Below are 6000 nucleotides of genomic sequence, written 5' to 3'. Positions count from 1 at the left end.
ATAATGGTCAGAGGGTTTCTCAGAAGTACTCTCTGTCTATGGCTAGTCCCAAGGCTCTGGGCAGTCTGTGCTGAAGGAGGAGGGAAGAGAACCATTACTCTTCTAAGTGCTGGGTTGTTGTGGTTTTTTTGCTGCAATAAAGCTATTAAAATTTAATAAGCAATCATGTCTTTGGAATTAATGAGCAACTCAGGTTATAAAAGTCTCTTAGTTTACCAATCATTCCTCTTCCCAATAACAAAACACAACAAAATGCTATTAGGGACCTCAGACTTGGCATTGCAACAGCAATAAAGTGCCAGATACTAGGATGTTGGTTGTTTTCCTTATTAATTTTTGTACAAGACCCACATTCCCAGTCCAATCTAATAAATTCTAACTAATTAAAAAAATTAACATAAAGCATACCTTGCAAAACAAGCAACTTCATCTTTAATTTGTGCAAGCCTCCTTCCTCCCTCTCCATGGCCTGTTATCTTCTTTCCTTGCATCACATCATGCTGGATGAAATCTAAACAGCAAAATCCCCTGGCCCTGGAACCCCAGCTGTCGTCCTTCTCCGTGTGAAGGACCATGTACACTTATGGAACCAGATGCAAATATTACATAATAATGAGAAATGAGAAGGAGAGAGTCAATGTTTTTTGTTGATTGTACGTTTTGGATTGTTTAGAAAAGTGTGGCCATTATTGTTTTATGGAGCTGGAAGATGCAGCCTGCTTAGTCCTTACTAGCTTCGTTGGAGGGGGCCATAAGTGTTGCTAACACTTGTGACTACATATATACTCTTTTTAGTTCCTGCCCAGTAGTCTTCAACCTTCAATCAGAAGAATATACCCTGAAGGCTTGCTTTGTGTTTTACAAGGGGAAAAGTATATTAAGGTTACTAAAATAAATACTATGGAGAAAGCAGGCCCATTAATAAGAGAGAGGGATAAAACTAATGTCTTAAAAATACGAGAGGTTCTGACCTCATTTTTAAAAATCCATCTTGTTAAAGCTGGCTATGGCTATGTCTACACTGCAGCTGGCAGTGTGTCTCCCAGCACACTCATGACAGACATGCGCTAGCACTGCTAGGGGTCTAAGAGGTATATAGCCAGGGGGGTGGCAGCTCGGGCTAGCTGCCTGAGTACAGATCCACCCCCTGGGTACGTACTCAAGTGACTAACCCCACGCTGCTGCCTTTGCTATCCCTGCTACGCTGTTATTTTTAGCGCGCTAGCTTGAGCAGAGCTAGCATATCTGTCTACCCAGCACACGCCCAGCTGCACTGTAGACATACTCTGAAAGATGGTAAACAAAAGGTTAAATGAGCAAAGTGAAAGGAAGACTCATTGTGCCATGTCTAAAATTAGATTGTGAGCTTTGGGGGGCAGGACCTGGGTTTTAATTCTACAAAAGTCCTAGCACACTGCTATATAAGTACTTATAAAAAATAATTACTGAGTTATGGAAAGAGTCAGTAGCTGGTTATTGCAGGGATCGGTATTAGGCCTGATCTTAATTAATATCTTTATTATTAATTAGAAGTGGGTGTCAGCATCTCATTATGAAATCTTGCAGGTAATACTAAATTGGGAGGATTTGCAAATATCAGTCAAGATAGAGAAATAATAGGAAGGACAGGAAATAGAACAAAAAGAAATAGAACAAAAAGAAGATTCATCTTGAAAAATGCAAGCTAGCATAGTCAAAGGAACAGACATCCAGTGGGTGAGAGAAGGCAGGGGTAATACCATTGAAAGAGATCATGAACAGACTGGATAGCAAATCTGACAATAATTTGGAGTATGACCAGGGAGCTAAAAAAGTCAATGAAATTTTGGGGCCTGATCTTAGTAACACTAAAATGTGTGCATAATTTTAAGCTTGTGAATAATACTCAATGAACTACTAAAGTGCTTGAGATAAAGCATGTGCTTAAGTGTTTGTAGGACCAGGACCTTGGTCTGCACACGCAGATAAGTCACTGAGCAGACAGATAATAGATCTTCTTTATATGGCTCTGGTGTGACACTTGAATAGTGTGTTCACTTCTGAGCTCTGTATTACCAGAAGATGCTAATACATTGGAAGATGTTCAAAGAAAAACAACAAAATCGACCAAGGAGTTGGATTGATGATTTAAGAGGAAAGATCAAAAGTGAGAAAACTGTATTGCTTGCTTAAGCAATGACTAAGGAGAAAATACAAATATTTGAAGGGTATATATGGCAAGGATGGAGAGGAATTATGTAATGTATAGACAGTAAAAGGAGTAATGGGATTTAATTTAGGAAAGAGACAATTTAGGCTCAATATCAGGACATTTTCCTGAACAGTGAGATATATTAAACTAGAACAGTCTCCCAAAGAAAGGGGCTAAACCCTATTCTGCGGGACTTCTAAAACTAGAATGGCCAAAATATTATAAAATGTATTGTAGGGAATAATCCTGTACCGGCAAAAGGTGTACTGGGTGATTTAACAAACCGGTATATAACTTCGCTCTTTCTTTTACTCATCAAAAATAAATAAATCCTGGACTCGTGGAAAGACAAGTTCAAATGAGGACATGATGAATGCAAAATAAACATTTACATATTTTGGAGACATGTGCCTTAGATAGTGTCTCTGGCCTAACTCCACAAAGTTACTTAGTCACCTAAGCCTCAGCTTTAGGCACCTAAGTCCCAGGAATCATGCTAGAGTCTACTGCAATCCACATAATCCTGTTAGGCTGCTGCCTAACCCTGTTGTTGTCTAGACTCTTTCGGTGCCTACATTTTCCAGGTAGAAGTTCCCCAGGTACCTATGTTTCTGCCTCTTGGCATGTGCACTGCTGCTTCTCTCTAGGCCTCTGCGCACCCATCTGCTGCCTAAGCCTCAGCATGATCCACAAACCAGGGGAAGATAGGCGGAGGAGTGCCTATTTGTCTGATCTGATAGTCATGCTCAGAGCATGCTAAGGGATCAAACCTTGTTCAAAAACTAATCTGTGGGGGGAGAGCAGGAGGTAACATTATAACTTTTAGCCCAATGGTTAGCACATCACCTGGGATGTGGGAGACCCAGGTTCAGTTTCCCCTTCTGCTTGCAGGGGAGAAAGGATTTGAACAGGTAGTTCTCACAAGGCTGCACTAATTCATGGGCCATTTTGGTCAATTTCACGGTCATAGGATTTTAAAAATCGTTAATTTCATGATTTCAACTATTTAAATATGAAATTTCACAGTGTTGTAATTGTAGGGATTCTGACCCAAAAAGGAGTTGTGGGGGGGTTGCAGGGTTCTTGTAGGAAGAGTTGCAGTACTGCTACCCTTACTTCTGCACAGCTGCCCGCGGCGGCACTGCCTTTAGAGCTGAGTGGTGGCTGCTGGATCGGAGCCCAGCTCGGAAGGCAGAGTCACTGCCAGCAGCAGCAGCACAGAAGTAAGGATGGCATGGTATGGTATTTCCACCCTTACTTCTGTGCTGCTGCCTGCAGAGCTGGGCCGTCAGCCAGATGCCGCCACTCTCCGGACACCCAGCTGTGAAGGCAACAGCGCAGAAGTAAGGGTGGCATGGTATGGCATTGCCACCCTTACTTCTGCGCTGCTGCTGGTGGGATGCTATCTTCAGAGCTGGGCACCCGGCCAACAGCCACCGCTCTCCGGCCGCCAAGCTCTGAAGGCAGAGCAGAAGTAAGGGTGGCAATACTGAGACCCTCCCACCCCTAAAATCACCTTGTGACCCTCCCTCCAACTCCCTTTTGCGTCAGGAGCCCCAATTTGAGAAACGCTGGTCTCCCCTGTGAAATCTGTATAGTACAGGGTAAAAGCACACAAAAGACCAGATTTCACGGTGGGAGACCAGATTTCATGGTCCATGATGTGTTTTTCATGGCTGTGAATTTGGTAAAACCGTAACTATGGGATATTCTGACATGGGGCTCCCTCCATCTCTCCTGTTAGAGTTGTTCAACTTTGAATAATGACTTACTGGGCCAGGGAGTGAGAATGACTGTATAACCGGTGGTTAGAGCACCCACTCAGGCAGTGGGTGACCCAGGATCTAGTCTGTGGTTCACAAACGTGATTGCCAACCTCAGGGCAGACTGTTACAAACCAGGGCACAAACCCCGAACTGGTTGTGTGTTCTATAATTAGATTTCACCAACCCAGGAGCAAGAGTGAACTCCTAAAGCACTAAAACAGCCTTACCATGGAGTCACAGACAGTCCCTCTGGGTACTCTGCTCTATATCTTGCCACCCAAGCAAGCCTGTCTTTATGACAGATAGTCCCTTAAACCAAAAATCACAACAATATTCAGGTTACAACCAGTCACTTACCCCAAGTCAATTATACCCTAGATCTCTCCTCAAAGACAACACTTTGGCCAACCCTGTAATAAACTAGCTAAAGATTTATTAACTAGGAAAAAGAAATTAGAGTTATTTACGAGGTTAAAGCAGGTAAACATACACACACAAATGAGTTAAGGCAGGTCTACACTAAAAGTGCTACATTGGCGCAGCTGTGCTGCTGTAGCCTGTCTGGTGAAGACACTGTATGTCAAAGAGAGCGCTCTCCCATCAGCATAATTACTCCACCTCCACAAGAGGTGGAAACTATGTCAGCAGGAGAGCATCTCCCACTGACATAGCGCTGGTGTTGACCGTACTTAGGTCGCTGTAACTTGTGTCGGTCAAGGGGGTGTCTTTTTCACATCCCTGAGTGATGTTAGTTAGATCTGTAGACCTGCCCTAAGTCTTAGATTCCAAAAGGTGATAATAACTGCTATATATGCAAGCTCTATATGTACTCTAAGACTAACGCAAAAATCACCTTGTACTCCTGGAGGAATTCTGTGCCAAAAAATTGAAAATTCTGCACACAATATTTTAAAATTCTGCATATTTTAATTGTCAAAATAACACAATATAATCACACCAGTTTCAATTATTTTGATAATTTATTTCAAAATACTTGTCAGCAAATATGTCTGTAAGAATGCAGACAACAAAAAAGATTCAGGAATTTTTTTTGACAAATAAATTCCTTACTAGGTATATTAATACAGAACTTTGAGTAATAATTCATTTAAACTACAATACAGAAATGTATTTCCCGCACCCCTCAGAAGCAGTGCAAAGGCTTGGGGAAGTCAGGGGTATTGGAGGACCTGAGAGAGAGGGAAGAAATTGCTGGGAAGGGCCCTGGGAGTGAACCTGGAGGGTTGTTGGGTGTGGGTGGGAGAAGTATGGAACAGGGTTTTTTTCTTGGGGAGGGGAGAGAAGATTGTTAGGGAATTGGGGATTCCTGGCTGACCCTTAGCCTCTCCCATTCAGTCAGGCACATCTGCCCCATTCCCCATGTGTCAGTGCCCTCCTCCAACCCCCCCATCCCCATGTGTCCCTGCAGCCCCACTCAGCCACCCCTCCTCCATCATCCCCATGTGTCCCTGTGCCCCCACTCATCCATCCCCTCGCTCCTTTTCCCATGTGTCCCTGCACCCCTACTCAGCTACCCCTTCCCCATCCCCATGTTGCCCTGCACCCCCACTCCTATTCAGCCCCTGCCCCAGTCTATCCCCTCCACTAGCCCTTCTGAACCCCAGTTTATGTGACTGCCCCAGCAGCCCTGTATGCCCTGTTGTCTGTCCCCCCATATCCCATGCCTCCTTATCTGGCCCCACGGGGAGAGCACCATGAGGAATACAGCCTCTCCTCCTCTCTCACCGCGGCTGGCTGAATCAGCTACCCTCTGTTCTGGCACCACAGCAGCCCTGGTGGTGCACTGTCTCTCAAGCAAAAGGTATTTTCTGCAGAGAAAAAAAATCTGTGGGGGAACTGAATTCTATGCATGTGCAATTGTGCAGAATTCCCCCAGGAGTAAATTTGGGGAACTCTTGCTTATGTTCCAAATTCCAAGCAGCACAGTGATAAAGTGCTTTCTGGTTAGTGTTTTTATTCCCTTCCCCCAGAGTTCAAATTGAGGGACAAGTGTTAGTGCCTGTTTCCTCTTCATGAGTATGG

The sequence above is a fragment of the Terrapene carolina genome, unplaced genomic scaffold, assembly GCF_002925995.2.
Source record: "Terrapene carolina triunguis isolate 2854851 unplaced genomic scaffold, T_m_triunguis-2.0 Scaffold22, whole genome shotgun sequence".
NCBI classification, from domain to species: Eukaryota; Metazoa; Chordata; order Testudines; family Emydidae; genus Terrapene; species Terrapene triunguis.
The sequence above is the reverse complement of the archived record's forward strand: the minus strand, read 5'-3'. Positions refer to the sequence as shown.